The 27,126-nt window shown below is 34.5% G+C and overlaps 1 long non-coding RNA gene across 1 annotated transcript in view; it reads right to left on the bottom strand.

The window, feature by feature from the left end:
* LOC141489624 (uncharacterized) overlaps positions 1-26,902 on the bottom strand; it is an 86,410-nt gene extending 59,508 nt beyond the window's left edge. The window contains exon 1 of the long non-coding RNA XR_012468953.1: positions 26,839-26,902. This is a non-coding gene — a long non-coding RNA (uncharacterized LOC141489624). The remainder of the gene's footprint in view (positions 1-26,838) is intronic.
* Positions 26,903-27,126: the final 224 nt, after the last annotated feature.

Raw genomic sequence — 27,126 nt, 5'->3', positions numbered from 1 at the left:
GTATATGAAGTTTTTACATCATGACACTATTGTATAAGGGGAACATGTTAACTTAAACTTAAAAACAATAAAATAAAAAATTTCTGTTTTAATTGAGTTATTCTGTCATAATCTGTTTAACCTTGTAAAGATAACTTAATCCATACAGATTTTAGTTTCCTGATCTGCAAAAATAAAATGATAATTTTTGTTTATTTATCTTAGGGGGGCATTGTAACCAAATTAGATACACAGATTTGTGGAGGGCTTTAAAATTATAGGAATTATCTGAGTTCATCTTCCCAGAACAAACCTGACCAGTTCTTTCTTCAGGTATCCCAGAGAGGTTAGGATGTTACTTCTCTAATACTCTAGGCTTTAGTATCCATTCCAAATGGGTTACCCCCTACTGTTAGCCCCTGGTGAGTAGCATACCAGTTCCATTAAACTATTTAAAAACAAGGGAAATGTTTACTTAGATAATATAGAAAGAACAGAAGTACAAATTTTTTTCGACACCATCACAGAGGAATAATCACGCTTAAGTTACCTCCTCTCAGGGAAGAGTGGACTCTGATTTAACACAGTTAAATACAATTAAATCAGTTCTTTGGTCCCATCAAGTTCACATTCAAATGCAATATAACTGCATTCAGATAAATCTTCATCTCAGTTACCCCTGTGTAGTAGTTCTGAAGGTCTTTCCTCATGCCTCACAAAATCAATGCTGACTGGATGGAATGTCAAACATGTTACAGACTCAATTTCTGCACTCCTGGACCTCAGAGTAAGGTACATTCTACCAACCTTTTGAAACTCATTAACTTGTAGCCTGCAGATTAATCTTCACCTAAAATGAATGAACAAATACTGAGGCAAATTCATTGTTTAGTTACAGTTGGAGATGGCCCAGGATCTCTCCCTTTATAGCATAGTCTGTGTTTTATCGCTAGAACGCCTTCATTAGGAAAGGAGTCAACCAAAAAGCAGAGGTCAAACTAGAAAGAGAAGAAGCTAACTATGACCTTTTGAATGCCCTACTCCAGTTATATGATCGAAGCTAGTCGAAGAAGCTCCTTCCTAATCATCCTAATCATTTCCATTAACCATTATCCTGACTTTCCCAGAGGCAGCATCCCTAGCATCTTTCACGTGAGACCTTATGGCAGTGTCATTCTGTGCATATTCATAAGGACTGGATTCCATAGTCAGTACCCCATTACACAACTTTTATAATAAATATTGCTTATAAATTTTATTTCTCCCTACTCCAGTGTAAGGTTCTTGGGGACATGGATTATATTTTATTCACTTTTGGATTTCCCTTTCTTACCTTGAAAATAGCAGACCCTAGAGAGACTTTGTCAAAATTAATTAAAATTCCAGTTTGCTCAACCATTATTTCCTTTGCTGGGTACTTGGGCTGTTTCAATTTTTTTTTGCCAATATAAATAGCACTGTTCTAAATATCCATTTATAAAATACTTCCCATTCACCCTCCCCCTGAGTTATTTCCTTGTCTAGCATAGTTCCCAAAGTGAAATTCCAGGCCAAAGGGTATGTATAGCTTTTTTCTAGCTCTTATTTCACTCTGCCAGATTGCTCTGTGGGAAGCCTGGACCAATTTAGCAGCAACATATAAGGATAGTTGTTTCCCTGCAGCTCTGTGGAGGTTGACTTTTGACATTTTTAATTTATTTTTGCTTCTTTGATAATAGGTATATAGTAGCACCCTAAAGTTGTTTTAATTTGAATTTTTTAATTGTTAATTAGACTGTGCATTTTTCCATATATAATTTATTTTCTGCTTTACCCTGGAATTTAAATTCTCTGTTCATTGACTGACCTCTTTATCAAGGCTTATATCATTTGACTTGTAAACCTTTTTCAGGTGTGTTTGCTACTTGTCTCTCTCATCACCTTATTGGTTTTGTTTAGCTATTTATATTTGATTGTGTGGAAATTTGCTGTTTTAGACATTTGTATGTTCACTTATTTCAGTTGCCTCAAGTGATAACTTTACTCAGTAGCCACAAATCTACAGTTTTATATACATACTCTAAATATGAGAGAAGACATTGTTATTTAATGGAAAAAAAATCCTTGATTTGAAATCGGTTCAAATTCTAGGTTTCCCACTTTTGTTGTATGATTTTAAACAAGTCATTTACTTCTCTGGGGATGATTCTCCTCATCTGTAAAAATAAAAAAGTTTAGTCATATGTCCTTCCAACTATAAATCTGTGATCCCATGAATATGCCATTTCATTTACTTCCAGTTTTCAAAAATGAAAGAGTTATTGTGGTTGTTGCTCTAACTAAACATGTAATTTCCTGGTTGTAAGGACATCCCAGCAATAGAATCCTTTATCAAAACTTCTGGGCATTTGTTCTGCTATATGGAACTCTAGAGGAGAATTATAACCTCCTAAGAGAGAGAAAGACAGATACAGAGAAACAGACAGAGAAACCGAGAAACAGAAACATAGACACATCCATAAAGTCAGAGAGAGACAGAGAGATGTATGGGAGAGACAGAAATACAGTCAGAGAAAAACAGAGACTAAGAAAGACAGAAAGAAACAGAGAATGACCTAGAGACATAGAGAGAAATCAAGAGAGACAATGAAAGACAGAAATAAATGAGGGCAGAAAGAAACAGACAGAGGCAGATGTTAACAGAGAAATAAAGATATAACCACAGACACAGAAATCAGATAGAAACAGAAACAGACTAGGGGCATCTAAGTAAGTGGTGTAGTGGATAGAGCACTGGCCCTGGAATCAGCAGGACCTGAGTTCAAATCTGACCTCAGATAGATGCCTAACTATGTGACCTTGGGCAAGTCATGTAATCCCCATTGCCTTAAATAATTTTTTTTTAAAAAGAAAAGAAACAGAGCCAGACTTTAGTAGAGACAGATATATAGGTAGAGTCAGAGAGAAAAAAGAAAAAGAGAGAGACCAAGACAAAGAGACACACAGAATTAGACTGAAACACAGATACAGACAAATATAAAGATACAGAAACAGAAAGAGACTCAGATCTACTACGATGGAGATATACTGTGGAGGAAGAGAGGAGAGAGAAAGCAAAGGAGAAGAAAAGAAGAAAAAAGGAGAAGAAAAATAGGGGAGCGGAATAAGAGGGGAAAGGGAGTGCAGACAGAGGGAGAGCTAAAGCAGGGGAGAAGGGAAAAAGAGAGGTTGAGAGAAATTTGGATTTAGCATCAATAAACATGGGTTAGTCATGTTGTGTTCTCCTTCCCCCCAGTCATGAATGGACTAAGTGAGCTGTGATTACAATAATGACCAGGGTTGAGGGGAAAGTCCTACACATTGTACAAAGAGTAAAATAGCCTAAATCAGATTCCAATTATGTGCAAACCAAAGGAAAGACCGAAGTAGGTACAAGGTTCTCTCAGAATATCAACATTCAAGTGGTCTAGATGAAAAAGCAAGAAGTTGGAATAGAATCTTCAGTCTTGGGAGTTCTTTGTGGGTCATCAGAAAAGGCAACATCTAATGAAGTCTGCCTCACAAAAATGTTGGTTTTTTGATAAATTTTCTCTCCTGGATCTATTTTCCAGTTCAGTTGTCTTTCCAATGAGATATTTCACATTGTTTTTCTTTCCTTTACTTTTGTTTTATTGTTTCTTTTTTTCATAGAAGATTTTTTATTAAATATTTATTCTCATTTTGTACAAATAATGTTTTTTATATACATTAACAAAATATTCTTGTTTAAGAGTAAATGAAATACCCCCTCCCCTCATAAATATAGACTCGCTTGAGCAATAAAGCAAAGGGGAGAGAAAAAAAATTAAAATTAAAAAAATAATAGTAATAATAGTAGGTATGGCCAGGTGGCACAATGGATGGAGCACCAACCCTGGAGTCATGAGCACCCGAGCCCACTTCTGGCCCTGTACACCCCACAATCACCCAGCTGTGTGACATGCAAGCCACCCAAACCCGACTGCCCTGCAAAAACCAAAAAAAGATAAAAAGACCCCAAATAAAATAAAATAGCAACTCTGTCATGGGTGGATCACATTCTTTATGATAAGTCCATCACAAAAGTTACTTCCATATTTTTCCACCATTGCCATTGCTGATTGCAACTCCCTCCTTTCGTATTTTTCCACTACCGTGTACTATATTTTCTCTCTCCTTTCACTCTGACTCTGCTGTAGGGTACCTGAGTGACACAGCAGACATCTTGGACCCAGAGCTGGGGATCTGTCTGCTGTTTTATTGTTTCTTGACTTCTGACAAAGACATCAATTTACCTTTGCTCAATTTTATATTCTAAGGACTTATTTCCTTCATTGAACTTTTGTATCTTCTTTTCCATTTTGTCAATTCTGATTTTTAAAGTCTTTTCCTCATTGACCTTTTGTACTTTTTTTCCATTTGACCCAGGCTATTTGGCCCAGTTGTTTTCTTTAGTATTTTTTTGCCAACTTCACAAAGCTGCTAACTTGATTTTCGTGGTTTTCCTGAATCACTCTCATTTCTATTTCCAATTTTCCTCTACTTCTCTTACATGATTTTCAAAATCCTTTTTGAGCATTTCCATGAAGCTCTGAGACCAATTCATATTTTTCTTGGAGGCTTTGGATGTAGGAGCTTTGACTTTGTTATCTTCTTCTGAGTGTTTTGATCTTCCCTATTACCTTGGTAACTTTCTAGTGTCAGTGTTTTTCTCTTTTGTTTTCTCACTTCCTCAGCCTATGCTTTTAACTCTTTGTTAAGGTAGAGTTCTGCTTCCAGGATGGGGGGGGGGGGATGGAAGGGCACATGGTCTGAAGCTTTGGATTATTTTTGCATCTGTTTTCAGAGATACTTCTACATATCTGCAAGTTTTCAGTTCTTCCAAAGTGGTATGATCTAAGGAGAGGTATTACTGCTCTCCTGACCTAGGCCCTTGTCTGTGAGTTATCATAATCACTTTTTTCTGCCCTGGAATTATAAGGAGGTTCCAGTCCAGAGCAGCAGCAAGAGTTCTTCCTGGGACTGCAACCCAAGTCAGAGTATGGGTAAAGCAACAGGGTCTTGCCCTCAGTGATAGCAAAAATGCCCCTCCCCTCTCTTTTTGACTCCCTTACCATCTGTCAGCTGAGACCTTTAGAAGTAGGTGCTGATGTAGATTCAATGGCTCCTGAAGACTACTCTTGGTCTTCTGGGGTCGGGTCTGCAACTGCTGAGGTTAGCCCTGGACTATGTTCTACTTCCCCTGGTGCGACATTTTTCCTGCTGAACTTCCAATCTATTCTTGGCAGTGTCTGGGTTGAGAGTTCTGGAAACTACCACCACTGCCACTGACCTAGTCACCTCATATCCTGATCTTGCATTACTGAACCTGATCTTTGCTAACAAGTCCTGCTCTGTGTGGCACTCCTCCCTTATCCCTATGCAATAGACCTTTCTCATTCTTTCTTCCAAGTTGTCTTGGGCTGGAAGTGGGCTCTGCCACTATAGAATTTGTTTATATTCATTACTTAAAGATATTTTGGAGTGGTTTGGGGAAGAACTCAGGTGAGTACCTACCATCTCTGCCATCTCAGCTCTAAATAGAAAAATTCAATGCTTCCCCCTACTCTGGTGTCATGGTATAGTCATGAATCAGATCCATACTGCCCTCTCCTGACTCAAAGATGGCATCAGAGCTGGGAGTTTGGATAATACACTTATTCCTTAATCACCTAGAATCTGACTTTTATCTCTACCATCCTAATGAAATTGTTTTCTCCAAGGTCATCAATGACATATTAACTTGCTAATTTCAATCATCTTCTTTTCAATCTTTATCCTCCTCTACCCTTCTCATACATTTGACACTTTTGAACAACTTTCCTTTTACTGTTCTTTTGCCTTTGCTCTATTTCTACTAGTCTCTAAGACTACTCCTCAATCTCATGCACTGATTTGTCTTCTTTCTTCTTGCCTCCTACATCTAGCTAGAAGAAAATTTTAGCTTTTCCCCTCTAATCTCTTTCTATTTTATCTTCTTAGGCAACTCCATCTATCCCCAAGACTTTAGTTGTCAGCTCCATTTGGCTTCAAAATCTATATACCCACCTCCAAAACTGTCCTAAGAGCTTGACATTCCCAACATTCCATTGATATTCTAATATTCCATTGACATTCCAATATTCCATTGACACGTTCAACATTTCCAATGCCTGCTAAATTTCTCAACCTGGACAGCTCAGTGTTAACTTTCTGTCAGATCGCCAAGTTAGAAAACTTGGGTGAAAAACCCTTACCTCCAAAAAACTCCATTTTTCTAATGAATCAATATTTTCCGTAGAGGGATTGATTTGGCAAAAAGGAAAGAGCTATCTTTTCATTTGAGACTTAAGTAAAGAAAGAAAGATTTTTTAAAAAAAAATCAATATTCTCCCTGTTGAACTTACAAACCATGTGACATCATGATTCTGAAAAATCACAGAAATGGAAAATTTTTAAAGCTGGAAGGAACTTTGGTGGTCATCTAATCTAATTTATATACCAAAGGAACTTCCATTATATCTTATCTGAGAGATAATAATTCAGTATTTACTTGAAAATGTTCAAGGAGAAAGAAATTGCAATCCCTGGAGGTGGTGAATTCCAACTATTCACAGCTCTGGATGTTAGGCTTTCTTCCTGATTATCAGTCAGAAATAAAATTACAGGTCACCCAAAACACAATAGAAATAAACTGACTTGTGTATGAAAAGTAACATACTATGTTATTAAGGATACATATGATCCAAAATAGAGGCGGTTCTGTTATGGACAACTTGCCTAGTACTTTGGTATTTTCAAGGTGTTAAAAGAGCAAAATCACAATAACTAGACCCTCTATGGAAGTTTTATGGAAAGATAAAAGTAAGATTCAATCACTCGGGACACAAAAATAAGAAGTTGAAATATGCAATGACAGAGAAAATATCCACAAGGATAGGATACCATCCGACAATATATCCAAGTGCCACTATTAGGGTTTGTTACAAAGATAATTCTTCTTTATTCTATGAAATCTAAGCTTACTCCATCTCCAAATATTGATTAAGCAGTGGTTCATTCCCCAACCTATTCATGGATAGAAGACTTTAGATGGAGTCAATAGAACCTGGGTCTAAATCTTACCCCATACACTTACTAGATGTATCATCCTTACAAAATCATAACTACTCCCTATTTCAATTTCCTCATCTGTAAAATGGGAATAATTTTTTAAAAAACCTATATCAGGGGGAAGAATTTTGTGAGAATCACACATAAAGTGCTTTGAAAATCTAAAAGTTCTACATAAATGTTAATTGCACAGCATACTGTTGTGCAAATTTGAATGTTTCTAAAACTTCTTTCTTAGTCTAATGATAAATTTTCTGTCCTTTAATCAATAAGTTACATAGTTTGGATATATGACACTGTTTAAAAATCTAGTAGATTTAATATATTATGATTACTTTTTTGGGTCAGATTAGATAAGATCATATTAGACTTGTATATTCAGATTTTTTGACAAAGTTATATTTCAAAAACACTATATTTATTTTATTGTGAATTTTATTTATCTCTGTTTTGATTTTTTTTTGTTTTTTTGCAAGGCAGTGGGGTTAAGTGGATTGCCCAAGGCCACACAGCTAGGTAATTATTAAGTATCTGAGGCTGGATTTGAACTCAGGTACTCCTGACTCCAGGGTCAGTCTCTATCCACTCTGCTTTGATTTTCAAAAATTTTTTTGTTTTTTTTTTAGTTGAAGAGAGGTGATTTGTTAATATTCTAAGATTTTTTATTTGCTTCATCAGTTCTTTAATAACTTCTCTCTTTTAGTTAATGACAATGTTTACAGATAAAAATGTCTCCAATAGAAATTGCTTTGGTTTCACTGTAATTATCTTTCATTTAATTTTAAAAGTACCATTATTTAAATTATTGTTTATAAATGGCCTAAAAATATTGGGATGGCTTAGAATTCTCTATCCCCTCTTTTGTCACTCAACTACCATCACTGTAAAAATAAAGAGTAACGGCACAAAGCTAAAGCATGCTTTTTTGGGAAAAAAGAGCCCTATGTGTAATTTATGGGAAAACATGAGCAACAACTATGACTTAGTGACAATCAGAAAGACTAATTAATGCACAGATTTTACCTGGGTGGTACATTTTAACTCCCAAATGGGTTTTGATCTGCTTGGATAAAGTGAGGTCACCTCATGATAAAACTGAGAGTTTCTACTTGAATTTCTTGTCTACTTATTCTTCCAGATCAATTTTGTTTCCATCCTGCCAAACTTTGGAAAATATCTCTTGGGAATATCTATTTTTATAGTCATGTATTTATAAATGTTATATACAAACATATGTACACATATAAAAATAGGTAGATTGCTGGGAACTATGATTTAATATGTGTATATAGTATTTTGTATAGCTACTCTATCCACAATTAAAGTTAGCAAGGATCTGCGAGGCATTTGAATAGTGTGGGACATAGAGTGCTGGACCTGCAGTCAAATAGGTCAGACCACAAGTCCATCCTCTGACCTTTGTTGACTTTCTTGTCCCTGTTTTAATCTCTATTTTGCTCATTTGTACAATGCAGATTAAATAATTGTACCTTTCTCCCAGGATTTGTTATAAGGCTTAAATGAGATCATATTTGTAAAGTACTTCATAAATACTATTAATCTCATTATCAGTATCATCTTCATTACCATCATCATCATCATCATCATCACATTGCCCATGACAATGAGTATTGTAGTCAGCAAATCAACTGATATTTATTAAGATCTTAATAAATATTAGGCAAGGTACCAGGAAATACAAAAACAAAAATGAAAAATCCCCTGATGTCAAGAAGCTAATATTCCATTAAAGGAAACATGTATATGTATAAGTAAATGCAAAAGATTTGCTCAAAGATTTACTTCCAGGTCCTATCACAACCATGATAGAGAACTGCTCATTTTCTCTAATCCTCATGCCCCTCAAATCATTTCTATAAAAGGAATTTTTCCACAAAAGAAAAAACAATTTCAGGTGTCTCCATGGCCTAGAAAACCAAGAATCCTCAAAAAACCCACAGTGACCTGACATCATCCTAAGCACCCCCTCCCTTACTCTTCACCATGTTGTCATGATTTCACAAGTTGATGAGCTTACAAAAGAACTTAGCTCTATCACTCTCCAACTCTTGGTGTAAATATGGATTGTATATATCTCATACATATATGTGGAGTGCTAGGGATTTGGGGGGAGTTGAGGGAGGAGTTATCACATTTCTCCTTATTAGTCTTTACCATTTGTCCTCCCAATTATTCATGACTTTCCTCATTCCTTCCATTAGAAATTGTAATTTTCTCTCAATAAATCTATTACTGTACAGGCTGATGATACCCAAGAACTATATTGAATATTTTGATTCACTATCATAAATGGAATCTCCTTTTTCTTCATGTTTGCCAGCTGAGTGTCACTAGCATATAGAAAAGCAATTGATTGTTGTGACTTTATCTTATCTCCTACAATGTTGCCAAGCTCATATATAACATTGACTAGTTTTGTGGCTGAGTTCTTTAGAATTTTTTAGATATATAATCATGTCATCTTCAAAAAGATGCTATTTTTATTTCTTCCTTTCCTATATTTATACCTCTTTTTTTCTCCTCAATAATAGATTATGCCAGTATTTCTGGTAGTAGATTATATAGGAGCAGTGATGGACATCTTTGTGCTATTCTAATTTTTAGGGAATATATACATATATATATATATATATATATATATATATATAATTTTTCTCCATTAAATATTTTTGAAGATATACATGTAAAATTTTATGATGACACTTGATTTCAGATAAATATTTTTTTTATTTCCTTAAGAAAAAAGTCTCTCTGTAAATGTTTACTTTTAATCAAGAATAGAAGTTGCATTTTATCAAATGCCATCTTGACATTTGAAAGATAATTTAATTAGTTTTACTATTTATTCTGTTGAATGTAATGAATTATGGTGATGATTTACTACCTCATGTATTCTGGAATCAATCTTCACTTGAGCAGGGTGAATAATTTTTAAATGTAGTGATATATTTTGGTGGCTTAAAATTTTATGTATGAGTTAAACAGCAAATTAACATGAGATAAACATCATAGATATCATGAGATAATTTTCTTTCTTAGCATTATCTTTTCCAGGTTTTAGGATCAAAAGAAAATTCACTGCATAAAAAAATTTGAGATACCTACTATATTTTTTGACATCTTGGAAATAGTCTATGTAAATATAGGGACAATCTAAAAATTAGAAAATCTCTAAGATAATAAATTATAGCTAGAAACATTTCCAAGAAAGGATTATTCCTAGAATTCAAGGTTGGCAGAGCAAGAAAATCTATAAATATAATTCATCCCATTAACAGGAAAAATAGTAATACTAATTTATCATTTAGATGTCAAGATGGCATTTTATCCAAAATATCTAGTCTTCCTCCCTCAAAGTAAAATAGGAAACTGAGGCCCAGAAAGATTAAAAAAAACTTGCTGGTCACAAACCTAGGAAGTGGAATTGTCTTTCTGTGGAATCTTTACTCAAAAAAATTCCCACCTAATCTATTATGATTAATTCTCAGTGTCCTAGGTTCATTTTAATATATTTGTATCTTTAAAGCTAATAATACATTTCTACCTAATTAGGAAACATCATAGTTTAACAAAAAAAATAGGGTTTTGAATCCAAAGAATTGAGTTTAATCTCACCTCTGCTGCTCATAACATGGATGTCCTTCAACCTAGGTGCCCTACATTCAGAGTGCTCTTAAGCAGCTATATTGTGTTTCTAGACTTTAATTTACTTAAATATAATATAATATAATATAGAGGAGTTAAATCAGATAATTTCTAATGTTGATTCCAACTCTAAATAAATTATAGCCAGTGCTTAGCATAATACCTGATACATTGGAAAAGCTTAATAAATTTTAATTGACTGATTATATGACCTAATTAATTAACACTGAATACAGAACAATAATCTTTTTATTTTGTATGATTTATTTTATTTCTCTTCTAATATTATTTCATTCTCTTTCATTTTAAAATATCAATCTTGTTAACTTTTTTAAAATTACCTGCTTTTATCACTTCTAATTTTTAAAACTTTTCTTACTTCCACTTTTAGTTTTATCACCTTTCACATTCTATTTTCTCTTCTCTTCTTGCTGGCATTCTTTTCCAGTTTCCTTAGCTAAATGAAAGACTGGATACTCTAAGAGAAAGAAAGCTGGTCTTAGAAATAGCAGAGAACTGTATTTGAATCTTGGTTCTTCTATTTAAGAGCCATATTACCCTATACAAGATATTTGTTCAGAGAAGTGGAACTAAGATGGCTCGTGAGAGTAGGAATTCCTAGAAACTCATCCACTGAAATACTCCAAAAATAGTCAAAACTCTAGCCAAAATTTAGAGGGGCAGAATTCACCAAAAGACTAGTGTTACAATTCCCCAGCCCACAAAAACTGTTTGCCCACACTCAGATCCAGGTTGTAGTCTGGGCTCCCATACTGCCATAATGGAGCAGGAACCCTCCTACTCACAGTTACAGGGCAGAGGGGAGGGCCTGTGATCATCCACAGCCCAGAGTACAGCCAAGAGAGCAGTCAGAACCTCTCATAAGACTTTGGAGGAATTAAGGAACATGTGCGGTGTCCCAAAAACCCCCACAATCTTGAAAGTGCAGTAAATCAATCATAGGCTGAAGAAATGATCAAACAACAGAAAAAGAACCTCACCATGGAAAATTACTTTGGTCCCATGGATAATCAAAATACACACTCAGAAGATGATGAAGTTGAAGCTTCTGTACTTAAAGCCTCCAAGAGAATTGAGAACTGGACTCAGGCAATAGAAGAGTTCAAAAAAGAGTTTGAAAAACAAGTAAGGGAGGTAGGAAAATTGGGAAGAGAAATGAGAGCAATGCAGATAAATCATGAAAACCAAGTCAGCAGCTTGGTGAGTTATACAAAGATATACAAAAAATTACTGAAGAAAATAACACGTTAAAAACCAGTTTTGGCCAAATAGAAAAAGCATCCAAAAGGCAAATGAGGAGGAAAATGCCTTAAAATTGGCCATCTGGAAAAGGAGATTAAAGAACTCTCTGGAGAAAATTACTCCTTCAAATCTAGAATGGGGTTAAAAGAAGCTGATGACTTTGCAAGAAATCAAGAAACAATAAAAACAATACCAAAAGAATGAAAAATTAGAAGAAAATGTAAAATATCTCATTGGAAAAACAACTGACCTAGAAAAAAGATGCAGGAGAAATAACTTAAAAATTACTGGACTACCTGAAAGTCTGATCTGAAAGTCATGACCAGGAAAAGAGCCTACGCTTCATTTTTTAAATTGCCCTGAGATCCTAGAAGCAGAGGGTAAAATAGTAATAGAGGGAATCCACCAATCATCTCCTGAAAGAGGTTCCAAAAGAAAAATTCCTCAGAATATTATAGCCAAATTCCAAAACTCCCAAGTTAAAGAGAAAATACTACAGGCAACTACCATGGCTCTATAGTCAGAATTACACAGGATTTGGCAATGTCTACATTAAGGGCTCATAGGGCTTAGGATATGATATTCCGGAATGCAAAAGAGCGTGGCTTATAACTGAAGATCAACTACCCCAGCAAAACATAACATTCTTGTTCAGGGAAAATGATGGACTTTCAATGAAATAGGGGCCTTTCAAACTTTCCTATTGAAATGAACATAGCTGAACAGAAAGTTTGATCTCCAAGTACAAGACTCAGGTAAAGAATGGGAAGGTTGGAAGAGAAGGAAGTATTATGAAGAAATTAGTAATGTTGAACTGAGAGTGTTCCTTAATGGGAAGAAGATACTGATAACTTATATGAACTTTCTCATTTATAAGAGTAGCTAGAAGGGGCATATATAAGGCATAGGAGGGAATTGAATATAATTATAAATATAGTATAAAATGGAGTCAATGGATGTATAAAGATGGAGTCAATGGATGATAAAGGAAAGTATTGGGAAGAAGAGAAAGGAGAGATAGAATAGGCTAAGACATTTCACATAAAAGAGTCAAGAAAGAGCTTTTGCAGCAGAGTAGAAGGGGAAAGGTAAGGGGGAATGAGTGAGCCTTCACTTTGATCAGAAATTGTTCAGCGAAGAAATAACATACACATTTAATAGGGTATAGAAATTTATCTTACCCTAAAGAAAAATGAGAGGAAAGGGATGGCATGTGGAATAAGGAGATTGGAGGGGGGGCATATGTGATAGAAGAAAGGAAAGCTCATGGGAAAGGGTTATACAACATACTTCTGAGCAAGGACAGGGTGAAAGGAGACACACACAGAGAGAGAGAGAATAGAACAAATGAGTGGAGATGATTAGAATGGAAGGAAATGCAGCTAGCAATAGTAACTGGGAAAAGATATCGAAGCAAGTTCTCTCGTGGACTTATGATAAAGAAGGTAGCTCATCCCAGAGACAGAGCCAATAGAATCTGAACACAGTAAATGTTTTTTCCTCTCATTTCACTTCTCTTGAGGTTTCTCTATCTTTTGGGGGGAGGGAGGAGAGTTTATGTTTACTTTCACAAGAAGATTATTATAATACTATAAAATAAACCATAAAAAATCAAAAAGATATTTGTTCTCATTAAGTCTCAATGTCCTCATTTGTAAAATAGGAGTAATTAAATCTGAATTATCTTCCTCCCAGGATTCTAAAAAAAGTTATTCACAAACCCTAGAATAATATATAAATAGAACTTATTATGAAATTCAAGTGCATTCATTAGGAATATAATTAAAAGTTCACATTTATATAAGACGACTTCTATACAATGTCTCATCTCACCCTACAATAATCTTGTAAAGTAAGTGATATTATCATCCCCATTTTACAGATGAAAAAACAGTCTTAGAAAAAACAAATGACTTACCCAGGGTCCTTCATTTAATGCATATGAACCTAGTCTTAAGTCCAAAACAGTGCTCCAGATACCACACTAAAAGGCAATAAGAGAGGTGAAGGGTATAGAGAAAAAAACACAACAACCTTTGACCTCAAGAAACTTGCATTCTACTGGAAGGATACATTATGTGCGTAAATAACTATGTAGTAAGTAGTAGGTATACAAGTTCTGTAACCCACTCTGTGAGTCCAACTACATATGACCTTCAAAGTTGTAGATGTATCTTGAAGAATTGAGATGTCTCTTCTCCACTGATATCAATTTTAGTCCCCACCAATTATGGGGATCTATTGTTGGTCAACAGCACTTAGCTCCCCAGGTCCATTGAACCAGTTAATATCCATTAGCTTTTATAAAGAAAATGTTTATGTTAAAGTTATACCAAGATCTAAAGTACCAACATTTTCCCCCACAGTTGAGGATCAATTTTCCTCTATCTCACTTTGGTCTTTGGAGAGAATGAACTCAGACTTAGCACAGTTTCTGAAGCCTTGGACATCTAGGTAATGTAGAGGATAGAGCCTGGCCCTGGAGTCAAGAATATTCATCTTTCTGAATTTAAATTTGGTCCCAGACACTTACTAGTTGTGTGACCCTGGGAAAGTCATTGAACCCTCTCTCAGTTTTCTTATGGCAAATCATTGAAGTTTCTTTGACTAGAAAACTCCACAATGACTGAAACAAGTGAATAGCAACAACAACATAACCTTGGTCACGCCAAGTTTGTGTCTATATAGGAAGGATTGTATGAACCCACATCTCAGAGAATTTCTTGGAGCATTGATTCTAAGACTGGTTGCAAAGCCCAGTGTGGACTCAACTTCCAGTCAATTCATTCTCCTAATCTTCAAATTTCACAAGACTACTGTCAACAAACCTCTCATCTAAATTAAAATAACAAGCACTCAAGGAGACAAAGAACCAAAGCCTATACTCATGGACATTGACCACTTCATGATTTGAGAAGCCTAAAGACTCATTCCTTTACAGCACTGATTCTCTTCAAATTCCCCCAACACACAAGTCAAATCAAGAGCAAAATTGACTCACGAGACCAACTAAGTCCCTTTTCAGAAGTTCCCAGTTCTATTTGCACAAGAACAGCCAGTCAAAGAAACTTCTGTCCATTATGGACCAGCATCAATTTCAGAATGCCTACATATGTTCCAAATCTTCCAAGGTACTTCACCACTCTCCCCAAACAGGCTCCTCAAGCTCATAAACATGGGAAGTAATATTAGAGGCTCTGTACAGTAAAGGCATCAAACATAAGTCCACTCCCAAATTGCTGGATAATTATATTTGAATGTAATTGGAAAATATTTAATAAAACAAATAAAAATACAATCGATAAGTACATAATGTCCTAAGCCGATATGCAGCCTCTAGGGACCATTTCTCTGAGTTGAATACTACTCTACAGCATGACTAACTCCCCCATTACCACTTAATATGAGATAATTTGAGGAGGGAGAAAACACTAGCACCCGGGGGCATCCAGAAAAACTTAATTTAGGAGGCAAGATCTGAAGTTATCCTTAAAAAATTCTAAAAGATAATGTTGGATAAGGAGAAAATTACCATCATGAGGAAATAATCTGCTTGAAGGCATTGAGATTGGAAAATGTCAGATTCAACTACTGGAACAGAGTATACATGAAGAAAATAGGAACAAATATGTATTAGGAACAGGATCTCTCCACTTCCGTTTGCCCTATAAAATAGATTTGTTGTTGTTGTTCAGTCATGTCTGACTCTTCATGTTTCTATGGATCATAGTATGACAATACCGTCCATGTGGTTTTCTTGGCAAAAATAATAGGGTAATTCACCATTTCTTTTTTCAGTGAATTAAGGTAAACAGGGTTAAGTGACTTACACAGGTCCATATAGTCAATAAGTGTCTGAGGCAGGATTGGAATTTAGGTGTTCCTGACTTCAGACCCAATCTTTCCCACCTAGCTGTCTCTATAAAATGGATTCATTTCCCCTAAAATAAAACTGTCCACAAAACCTAACTTTCCTCTGCCTCCCTACAGTTTTCAGCTCACACAAACACAACCAACAGTCAGTACAATCTATCCTGCTCATAACATTTCCATATGAGGAAAAGGGGTGTGCTGTATATAAAAGTTAAGTGCCACCATATCCTTGTTGCATAACCTTGCTATTGGTAGCTAATTTATACCTCTTTTTAAAAACTCTTCAATGAATTCCAAGTGCTTCATTTCCTTTAAAAAATCTAACTTCACTAACAGAGTGCCAGCATCAGGCCCATATCTATCAAGCTCATAATTTTAGAACTAGAAAAGATCTTGAAAATCATCTAAGTCAGCTCATTAATTTTACAAGATGAAGAAAATGTGGAAAGAAAAGTGAAATTAATACCCAACATCCATAGGACAGGTGATAGGACTGAATTTCAAATCCAGGTCCTTTGATACCAATTGTAACATTTTTTTTCAGTCTCATATTATAATATGAAATAAGTCAGTTAAGGTAGATTGGAACCAGTTTGTAGAAACTTTCCAATATTTGGCTGAGAAGTTTGTATTATATTAAAAATAAGAGGGAGTCAGCAAGGATTTTTCAATTTCAAGAAAGTCTATATAATAAATATTATGCATTGTGTTCAAAATTGTCCATCTTTTTTTGTTCCTTTGTACATTTTCTTCTGTTTCTTTTATCTATGCACTATTTATTTTATTTTTTCTCCTACCTCCCCACAGGATGGCTATAGCTAAGCATAGATATATACATATGTTTACTTAGACATATATGTAATATATATATAATATATATATATACACACACACACATATACAGACCCGTGTACATATATACACCCACATGCATACTCATATATATTGTTATTGATATATACATTTATACATATATATATACATTACTATAAATATACATATATGTATTTAGTTTGTGTGTAAGATTTTTTAATCTTAAATGAAAGCAACAACGCTTCTTCATTCCTCCATTCCACTTTTACTTGCTACCTTGCCCCTTCCAATCCTTAATCCTTCACAGAATCCCTCCCTTACACACCTTTCTATATTCTCTATTTATGTGTACCATTAATGTAAGCATCCTTCTATACCCTCAATTAATCTGTGCATCCTTCTATATAATCTCTTATCACTTTACCTTACTCTCTAACTTATTACCCTCTATATCCTCTCTTCTTAATTCTTTTTGAATTTGGAAGACTTTAAAAGTCATAAATATACATATATGTGTAGAAGTATTATTCCTTCTTTAACCCATTCCTCATGAAAGTAGGTTTCCAGAAATATCAGCTTCCATCAATTCCTCTGCATCAATTCCTCTTCTCATACCTCATTTGTATAAGATAGTAACTTTTAAAATAGCTTTTTCTAGATCATTTTACTTTTTAGAATATCATCCTATTCACTTATACCCCCATCTTTCCTTCTAATCAGCAAGGATTTTTGAACAGCAGAGTGACATGGCTGGCTGTTTATCTCACAGATTATTTTGACATCATGTAAATGATTAATTGGAGGAGAAAGACCAGAATCAGAGTGACCAATAAGAAGGCTTCAGTGATAGATTTGGTTAGAGATAATGGAGGTCTAAAATTATGAAGTGGCCCCATTGTTGGAACAAAGAGAAGCTCAAAATGTTCAATAGATTGATTGGACAAGATAAGATTTGAGAACTGACTAGATAGGGAGGTATATAAAAGAGGCAAGGAGAACTCTGAGGTTGAAAAATAGGATAATCAGAAGGATGATGACATCTTTCAAAGAAAAAGGAAAGTTTGAAAGACGAGGGTCTGGAATTAAAAGAGAAGTAAATGATAATTGTATTTTGGACTTACTGAGTTGGAAAAGATTATGACATGTCCAAGTGCTGATAATAGGTAATTGTCAATGCTAGACCAAAGTTCAGGAGGGATTTTGGAGATGAAGATGTAGTGAAGATTTAATAGTCATCAATAATACTACTACTCAGTTAGAGGGTGAAGAGAAAGAAATGAAGAGAAATCAGTCACATTTTAATGTGGAATGATTTTCTACTTGAAGCAGCTAAATGAAGATGTGAATAGAACCCTGGACCTGAAATAAAAAAAGATCTGGATTCAATTACAGACTTAGATATTATCTGTGCGGGGCAGCTAGGTGACACAGTGGGTAAAGCACCAGCCCTGAAGTCAGGAGTACCTGGGTTCAAATCTGGTCTCAGACACTTAATAATTGCCTAACTGTGTGGCCTTGGACAAGCCACTTAACCCCATTTGCCTTGCAAAAACCTAAAAAAAAAGATATTATCTGTGCAACCTTGGGCAAATCACTTAACTATCATCTGTCTCAGTTTCCTTATCTGTAAATAATAAAAGCACCTACCTTACAAAGTAGTTCTATCATTTTATATATGGGAAATTGAGACCCATGAGAGAGAGAGAGAGAGAGAGAGAGAGAATTTACCTTTTTTGTAGTTCACAGAATGACATATCATGGGATTTGACAATTTTGAATCAGAAGTCACCTTGGTGTACATCTCATCCAATACTATCATTTTATAGATTAGAAAATGAGACCCAGAAGAAGGAAATATCTACTTTTGTAAATTAGATTTAATTGTTTTATCCTATCAATTAATTTCTTCCATGAATCAATTAATACTGTCATTTTATTATATTACTCAGTTCTATAATTCCTTGATTAATATGAGTATTTCCTGTCACATTTTTGTGACTTTGGAAGTAGAATATTGAAATATTGAATTGTTGAAATCTTGAATTTTTAACTCTAATTCCTAGTAAATTTCTCTCCCCTCTTTCAAGGATATTTTGTTTTATATTGTTGAGAGAAAAGAAAATCATTCTCATTGGACTCTTTCAATGTTTAATGTACCTTTTGCCATTATAAAGTAACCATGATGTTCCAAATAATTTACTTTGCTATGAAATCTACATTATTTGACACCACATTAGTTACCCCTGCTTTTTTTTGTATATCCAAAGAGGCATACTAGACCTTAAACCAGACACTTATTCTTAGTTTGTTAATATCCCTTGGTTTTTGTGTTGTTCTTGTGGAAAATGGATTGCTAGATTTTGTTTTTTAATCAATCTAGTCAATGACCCTTCTTTTATGGGAGAATTCCATCCTTCTATATTTAATGCTATGATTGAACTACTGTGGTACAGCAGAAAGAGCACTGAATTGGGAAGCTTGAGACCTGAGTTCTCCAGCTCTTCCTCTAACTAGTTGTATAATCTTGGGCACATCATTTCACCTTCTTGAGAGTTTCATCATCTTCAAAGTGAGAATCTCCAAGATCTTTCCTAATACTGATATTCTATGATTCTTGAATGTAAGTGTGTTCTTCTCTGTTGACTTGCAAAGTTGATCTTTATCAAAATATAGATACTGTATAAACGTGGGTAAAATCAATCCTATACAAATATAAGGCAATATCACTGTCATTCTTTGCCATTTCTACATGGTTTCTGCAGTAGACTTGAACTTTCTTTTTCTTCTTGGTAGATCAGACAGCAACATTAAATATTACATATTTTTCTGTTCTTCATTTTACACCTTTAAAATAATAAACAATTTTTTTTAAATTCTTATTCTGCTTGACGTTTCTGGAGCTTTTGATATTATTGATCACTCTCTCCTCCCTGATACTCCCTTTTCTCCAAGTTCTTTTTTCCTTTTTTATCTCTCCAGTTCTCTTTTTCTCCTGGTTCTGTACTGGTTCTTCTCCTAACTATGTGACCAGTCCTTCTCTAGCTACTTTGCTGATCCTCTTCCAAATCACAACCTCTAATCATAACTATCACTCAGGGTTCTGTACTCATCCCTCTTCTTACACTCTCTACCCTGCTTCACTCTGTGAACTCATCAGCTCTCATAGATTTCATTACCATCTTTCTGTTGATAATTCTCAAATCTAAAACTATCTTTCTTGTCCTAATCTCTCTGTTGACCTTCAGTCTTACATCTCCCATTGCTTTTCAGACATCTGAAACTGAATATCCAATAGACATCTTAAACTCAATATGTCCAGCAGAGAAATCATTATCTTTCCTTCTAAACCTTTCTTTACTCTTGCCTTTTCTATTACTATAGAAGTAATCTCCCCAGTTCCTCAAGTTCACAATCTAGAAGTCCTCTTGGATTCCTCACTATCTCTTACTGTCATATTTAAGTTGTAGTCATGGTCCAGCAATTTCACCTTTGCGACATTTCTTGAATATATCCCATTCTCTCCTCTGACACTACCAGCACTCTAGTATAGACCCTCATCATCTCACATCTACAAAAACCTGTAGTTATTCTCCATTCAGCTGTTAAAATAATTTTTTTTCCTAAAATGCAGGTCTGATTAAATCTTTCCCACCTCCACACATCTCTATTGCCTCCAGGAGTAAATACAAAAGTTATCTTTTTGGCATTCAAAACTTTCATAGCCTATTCCCTTCATATGTTTCCAATCTTCTTAAAATTTACTCCTCAATGTGTACTCTTCAGTCTCATGACCTTGACCTCCTGACTGTTCCATGAGCAAGATACTCTATCTCTCTGTTCTAATTATTTATCTGACTGTCCTCAATGCCTTGAAAACTCCTCCTCCTCCACTCAAACAACTGACCTCCCTGACTTTCTTTAAATCTCAACTAAATTACCACCTTTACAAAAAGCATTCCCTATCCTCTATTAAATTTTATTGATTATTTCCTATTTATCCTGCATATACTTTGGCTTAAGTATATTTGTTTGCATGTTTTCTATCCCATTAGATTGTAAGTTCCTAGATTGTAAGTGCCTTTTATTGTATTCCCAGGCACTGTGTTTGGCAAAAAGTAAATGTTTAGTAAATACTTATTGATTAATTGGTTAAATTAAGTTCTTTATGTTCATTTCCAATATCTTTTACTTTTTAAAAATCATTCTTCTAACAATACTTCACTATAATATGGGGATAGTAATTCTGGCTGATCAAAGATCATGCCAAGTAAAACACAAGATTTGTCACAATTTCCCCCTGTAAATTGCAGATCTGGTGGCTAAAAGTATGTCTGTTGTCTGACAAAGAATTTGTCTAACTACCAAAAGAATAAACTCCAGAAATCTGACCAATAGCTGATGAATTGTTTTGTCCATAACAACTTGGGAAGACCACCTCTCAAAGTGCAGTGGGATTGTGACCTTTGATGATTAAGATGAAATCATGAGTCTTTGAGGCATTGAAATAATGTTACTTATTAATCAAGCAAACCTTTAACTCTCTTTAAAGGTTAATGAATAATCTAGACCTTTCAATTAAAGTTAACACAAGCCCACCCCATTATACACCTTCACCGTTACATCTTAGTTATATTCACATGGTCTGGAATCTTTTAAAAATTAATTTAAAGGGGCAGCTAGGTGGCACCATGGATAGAGCACCGGCCCTGGAGTCAGGAGTACCTGAGTTCAAATTCAGCCTCAGACACTTAATAATTACCTAGCTGTGTGGCCTTGGGCAAGCCCATTTGCCTTGCAAAATACTAAAAAAAAAAAGGGGGGAGTAAAGAGATGGGAGGATGGAGGAGATTGAATGGGGTAAATCACATTACAAAAAGAAGTACAAAGGACCTATTGCAATAAAGGGGAAGAAGGGAGGATGTGAGAACCACCTGAATCTTACTCTCATCAGATTTGGCTTAAAGTTAACATATACACACTCAGTTAAATTCAGAAGATTATCTTAACTATCAAGTATTAAAAGTGGGGAAAAGGGGAGGGGGGAGAAAAAAGGAGAACTAGCAGAAGAAAGGGAAAGAAGAAGAAAGGTACAAAAGGAAAGGCGAAAGAAAGGGGAGTGGATATAGGAGGATAAACACACTAAAAGTAGTAGTATTCAGAAACAAAATAGTGGGGAATATATTAAATGAAAAAAAGGAGAAAAATACAACCAGAGGGAAGATAGCATGGAGGGGAATAAAGAGTTAGTACTTGTGACTTTGAATATGAATGGGATGAAATTTCCCTTAATATATAAGTGAATAGCAGAGTGGATTCAAAACCAGAATCCTAAAATATGCAACTTACAAGAAACTCATTGGAATCAGAGAGATACATATAGAATAAAGATTGGAGCAAAATATATTTTGCTTCCACTGAAGTCAAAAAAGTAGGGGTAGCAATCCTTCTCAGACAAAGGAGCTACAAAAATAGTGTTAAAAGAGAGAAGGAAGGAAACTATATCTTCCTAAAAGGTAACATAGACAATAAAGTAATTTCAATACTAAATATGTATGCGCCCAATGGTATAGCATTTAGATTCTTAAAGGAGAAATTGATGGAGTTACAGGAAGACAATGACAGCAGAACTCTACTAGTGGGAGACTTCAACCTCCTGCTCAAGAGATTTAGATAAATCTAATCATAAAATACACAAGAAGGAAGATAAGGAGGCAAATAGATTGTTAGAGAACCTAGATATGATAGAAATTGAACGGGGATAGAAAAGAATATACTTTTTTCTGAAGTACATGGCACACAAAAATTGACCATGTGCTAGGGCATAAAAACCTAATAATCAATTGCAAAAAGGGCAGAAATAGTTAATACATTTTTCTCATTCATAATGCAATAAAAATCATATGCAATATTGGGCCCAGGAGCTAGATACCCAAAACTAATTGGAAACTAAATAACCACATTTTAAAGAATGAGTGGATCACAGCAAATTATAGAAAGAATTAATTATTTCATCCTAGATAATGACAATAATGAAATAACATACCAAAACCTATGGGATTTACTCAAGGTGGCTGTCAGGGGATACAGCATATCTTTAAATGCTTATATGAATAATTAGAGAAAGAGGAAATCAATGAGCTAAATATTGAACTAAAAAATTAGAGAGAACAAATTAAAACCTCCCAATTAAATATCAAATTAGAAATTCTAAAAATTAAAGGAGAAATTAATAAAATCAAAAGCAAGAGAACTATTGAAGTAATAAATAAAAACCAAGAGTTGGTCTTATGAAAAAACCAATAAAATTGATAAACTCTGGTCAATTTCAGTAAAAAAAAAAGAAGAAACCAAAATTTCTGGTATAATAAATGAAAGAGGTAAACTCACCACCAATGAGGAGGAAAATAAGTGATAATTTGGCATTATTTTGCCCTACTCTATGCCAAAATAATTGATAATCTAAGAGAAATGGACGAATATTTACAAAAATATGTTTACCAGGTTAAATGAAGAGGAAATTAAATATGTAAATATGTCTCAGATAAAGAAATTCAACAAATCACTATTGAACTCCCTAAGAAAAAATCTCCAGGACCAGATGGATTCACAAGTGAATTCTATTAAACATTTAAGGAACAATTGTTTCCACTTCTATATAAACTCTTTGGGAAAATAGGTGAAGATGGAACTCTGCCTCTTTCCATGACACCAATATGGTGCTGATTCCTAAACCAGGAAGAGTTAAAACAGAGAAAGAAAAGTATAGACCTATCTCCCTGATGAATTTAGATACAAAAAAAATTAAATGAAAAATTAGCAAAACAATTGCAACAAGTTATTACTAGGATAATACATTATGACTAAGTAGGATTTATTCCAGGAATGCAGGGTTGGTTCAATATTAGGACTGTTAGTATGATTAATTATATCAATAACAAACCTATCAGAAATCATATTTTAATATCAATAGATCCTGAAAAAAGCTTTTGAAAAAAGCACCCATTCCTACTAAAAACACTAGAGAGTATAGGAATAGCTGGATTTTTCCTTAGAATAATAACCAGTATCTATCTGAAACCATCAACAAGCATTATATGCAAGGGGATAGGTTAGAGGCATTCCCAATAAGATGAAGGGTGAAACAAGATGCCCATTACCACCACTACTATCAAATATTGTATTAAAAATGTTAGCTTCAGCAATGAGAAGAAAAACAATTGAAGGAGTTAGAATTGGGAAGGAAGAGACAAAACTCTCACTCTTTGCAGATAACATGATGATATACCTAGAGAATCCAAAAAAATCATCTAGAAAGCTACTAGAAATAATTAGCAACTTTAGCAAAGTCACAGGATATAAAATAAACCCTCATAAACCCAACATTTCTATATATGACTAGCAAGATGTGGCAGAAAGTGCTAGAAAGAGAAATCACATTCAAAGTAACCTCACATAATATAAAATACCTAGGAATCTATCTGCCGAGGCAAAATCAAAAACTTTTTGAAAACGAAAAATACTTCTCACACAAATAAAATCAGATTTAAGTGACTGGGTAAATATCAACTGTCATGGATAGGTCAAGCTAATATAATAAAAATGACAATTCTACCAAAATTAAACTACTTGTTTAAACTACCAATCAAAATTCAAAAAAAATTACTTTAATGAGTTAAAAAATTGTAAATAAAGTCATATGGAGAAATAACAAGTCAAGAATTTCCAGGGATTCAATGTGAAAAAAGTGCAAAAGAAGGCCTTACCAGATGTAAAATTATATTATAAAGCATCAATTATCAAAACTGTCTGGTATTGGCTAAGAAATAGAGTGGTGCATCAGTGGAATAGACGAGGTGCAATAGCAGGAAATGATTACAGTAATCTGCTGTTTGATAAACCCAAAGAGTACAACTATTGGAATAAAAACTCCCTCTTCAATAAAATGCTGTTGGGAAAATTGGAAGTTAGTATGAAAAATCTTGGATTAGACCAACACCTCACACCCTATAGCAATATAAGATCAAAATGGGATACAGGATTTAGACATAAAAACAATGCTATAAGCAAACTAGAAGATCAAGGAGTAGTTTACCTGTCAGATCTATGGAAAGGGCAGCAGTTTATGAGCAAGGAAGAGATAGAGAACATCATTAAAAACAAATTAGACACTTCTGAATACATCAAACTTTTGCACAGACAAAACCACTGTAATCAAGATCAAAAGAACTGTAGTAAATTGGGAAACAATTTTTACATTTAGTATTTCTGACAAAGGACTCAGTTATAAAATATACAGAGAACTAAGTCAAATTTTCAAAAGAACAATCCATTCCCCAACTGACAAATGGTCAAAGGATGTGCAAAGGCAATTTACAGATGAGGAAATCGAAGCGATGCATAGTTTCATGAAAAATTGCTCTAAATCACTACTTACTAGAGAAATGCAAATTAAAGCATTTCTGAGGAACCACCTCACACTTCTCATACTGGCAAAAATGACGAGAAATGACAATGATCAATGTTGAAAGGGATGTGGGAAATCTGGGGTGGAGCTGTGAGCTCATCCATCCTTTCTGGAGAACAGTTTGCAAATTACACCCAAAGGGCAACAAAACTGTGCATACCCTTTCATCCAGCAATACCACTACTGGGTCTATACCCTGAAGAAATAGTGAAAAAGGGTAAAAACATCACTTGTACAAAAAATAATCAGAGCCGCCTTAGTTGTGGTGGCAAAGAATTGGAAATTAAGTGAATGTCCTGTGTTATATGTATGTCATGGAACACTATTGTTCTATTAGAAACCAGGAGGGATGGGAATTCAGGGAAACTTGGAAGAATTTGCATGAACTGATGCTGAACAAGATGAGCAGAACCAGAACATTGTACACCTAACAGCAACATGGAAGTGATGATCAACCTTACTGAACTTGTTCATTCCATTAATGTAACAATCAGGCACAATTTGGGGGTATCTGCAGTGGAGAATACCATCTGTATCCAGAGAAAGAATTGTGGAGTTTGAACAAAGACAAAAGAGTATTAACTTTAATTTTTTTTTTAAAAGTTATCTTCTTATGTAATTTTATTATCTCTTACACTTTATTTTTCTTCCTTATAGACATGATTTCTCTCTCATCACATTCACCTTCGATCAATGTATACCATGGAAACAAAGTAAAGACTGACAAGACTGCCTTCTGTGGGAGGTGGGAGGAAGGAAGCAAGAGTAGGGGAAAAATTGTAAAACTCACAATATATGAAACCTTTCTTTTATTTAAAAAACAAAGACTACCTCAGGAGTATTTAAGGCAGAAACTGATGGATAAAGAAACTTTGCCTCTGGAGTGGGACAGTTTTAACAAATGGTACTAAGAGACTAAGAAAAGATCATATATCTGAATTAGAAGCAATGAAGGAAAAGCTTAAATCATTTGAAAATCTTATCCATCCTTCACTGACTGAAAGGAGAGAATGTCAAGAGTTATGTTTTTTATATTGATTAGTATGATATGTGTAATTAACTTAAAAATAATAATTTAGAGGGGCAGCCAGGTGGCACAGTGAATAGAGCACCAGCTCTGGAGTCAGGAGGACCTGAGCTTAAATCTGACCTCTGACACATAATTACCTAACTGTGCAACCTTGGGCAAATCACTTAACCCCATTGCTTTGCAACCCTCCCCCCCAAAAAATAACAATAATTTAGTTTATAGAGATCCTTTTCAAATGCAGATTCTGGGTCTGGGAAACTGAAAACAAAATAGGAATTTGATTTCATCATGATAGTTATTGCCCTGAAATGTGTTTGCCTATATTAAGTGATCAACTATAAATTGTACTATACAATAATAATGACCCCTGAAACTATACAATCACCTTAGCCATTCCCACAGGATTCCTACTTGGATATCCTACAAATAATATAATTATTATATTTTCCTGATGGTGGGTTTGTCCTGGGAAGAAAATGAAAGTCCCTAAATCTGATTGTTCTACAATTCACCTTCCCACTTATGATCAACTAAATAATATCTCACTTCAAAACAGCAAAGTGGAACTCCAAGGAATAGAGTAATGTCATGTATTGCAAAAAAGTGATTAATAAACCATTACCTGGTTACTGGCATACTTTCTATGACTTGCTCTCTCATGCCTAGGTTAGAGACTGCTCAGTAAAAATCTCTCTTAACAATTCTGACATTCTATATTATTTGTATTAATATTCCATATTCCAAGATCTCTTGTAGCTCAGATACAATGTTCAGTGTTCTAACATTTTAGGTTCTAAGGAAATTCTATGATCTATGACAAATACTTTGGATTGGAATTCTGACCCTTTCCAAAGCCATACCAATGTTGTTTTCAGTTCAGGAAATTGTTCTTTATTTCCCCATTTACTGT

Source organism: Macrotis lagotis, chromosome 5 (genome assembly GCF_037893015.1).
Source record: "Macrotis lagotis isolate mMagLag1 chromosome 5, bilby.v1.9.chrom.fasta, whole genome shotgun sequence".
NCBI classification, from domain to species: domain Eukaryota; kingdom Metazoa; phylum Chordata; class Mammalia; order Peramelemorphia; family Peramelidae; genus Macrotis; species Macrotis lagotis.
The sequence above is the reverse complement of the archived record's forward strand: the minus strand, read 5'-3'. Positions and strand labels throughout refer to the sequence as shown.